Raw genomic sequence first — 1555 nt, 5'->3', positions numbered from 1 at the left:
GGAGCCCACCGGCTTACCCCTGGCCTCCCCACCCTGGGGTGTCCTGGGATCCCCAGGGTTGCCCTTGGTCTGGGACCTGTATCTGTGGGGCATGCCCAGGGCCCAGGAGGCCACATTCAGCTGTGAGAGGGCTTACTTAGCCCAGGGCCAGAATCCAGGGCTGGCTAGGGCCATGGGGGGCTGGATCCCAGTAGTCTTTGTGTTGGCCCTGGGGCTGGGCTCAAATCAACCCAGCCCCCAAAGAGCCTGCGACCAGGTCAGCCCAGGTCTTTCTGGGTTAGGGTTGATGTCCTGTGCAGGGTGTGCCACCCTCAAGGAGGGACAGTGGGTGGAGGCCAGCACAGTGGTTCCTCTGCACCACTCACCTGCACCCACCCTGTCGGGGGCTCCCTGCCTTCCCTCCTCCCTGCAACCGCTGGGTACTCTATGGGACACCTAGGCTTCTGATGGGAGCAGGGTATCCAGAGAAACCCGGGGAGGCTGAGCATGACCCACAGGGGGCAACTGCACCAGGTCCTTGTTGGGGGCCAATGGTGTGGGGGCAGTGGTATGATGGTTGTGTAATGTGGAGGATGGTGTAGGGCGGATGGTGTTGTGGTACAGTGTGGGTGGGGATTGTGTGGAGCTGTGTGGGTGTGAGTGGGATGGTGTAGGGGGGATGCCATCGGGAATGATGATATAGGGGGATGGTGTAGGGGTGGGGAATGAGGGGGATGGCATGGGCAGCCGACAGACACAGGGCATCCACTTTCTCTTAGATGCATACGTAGATGTCTACACTTAAAGGCGATCCCTGTCCGGGGTTTGCTGTGACAACTGTCCCTGGGACCCCGTGTGGTCAGTGCAGGGCCCTGGCTGGACCGGGGACATTTTCTGGGGGTCATCATACTATGTATGTTTACAAATTGCAAATTGTCTCAAATGAAATGCATAGAATTTAGAAATATATAAAGCACTGATGGTGGGTATCACCCTGACCCGTCCAACCTTCATTGGTTCGATGTGTGTCCTGCTCCAGTCACGGCCATGCACCCTGCCCCAAGGTCCCCTTACTGTCCCCCAAGACCCCCACCCCAGCCCTCTGCTTCTCAGGGGGCCATCCCTCACCCCTTTGGGGTTCAGCTCCCATGGCAACCCCTGGAGGCCTCATCCAAGTGGCCTCTTCAAACCTGAGACCCTGGGAGTGGGGTCACGGGGGTCATCTCCAGCACCCTACCATGCAGCAGTGTGTTGTTGGCTACTGTTGCTTCCCCCGGCCTCAGACGCCCCGTGTTCCCTACCCAGAAGCCCCCGGGCCTCCCCCGGGTCCCGATACCCCCTGGCCCCTCAGCCTCACCCGACCCCGTAGTAGTGCCAAAACATGATGTGGTTGCTGAACTTCATGTTGATGTCCAGGTCCACCTGCGTGATGTCCCTGGAGGAGACCAGGCCTCCTCCTTCATTTCCTGCGGGAAAACCGCGGAGGAGGAGCCAGCGTCCAGAACACAGACCCTGACCTCTCACCAGCTGCAGTCCTGGGAAGGGAGCCCTAGGGCCACCATAAGAGTGTGTCCTG

Source organism: Nyctereutes procyonoides, unplaced genomic scaffold, assembly GCF_905146905.1.
Source record: "Nyctereutes procyonoides isolate TBG_1078 unplaced genomic scaffold, NYPRO_anot_genome, whole genome shotgun sequence".
NCBI classification, from domain to species: domain Eukaryota; kingdom Metazoa; phylum Chordata; class Mammalia; order Carnivora; family Canidae; genus Nyctereutes; species Nyctereutes procyonoides.
This window is presented reverse-complemented; position numbering follows the sequence as displayed.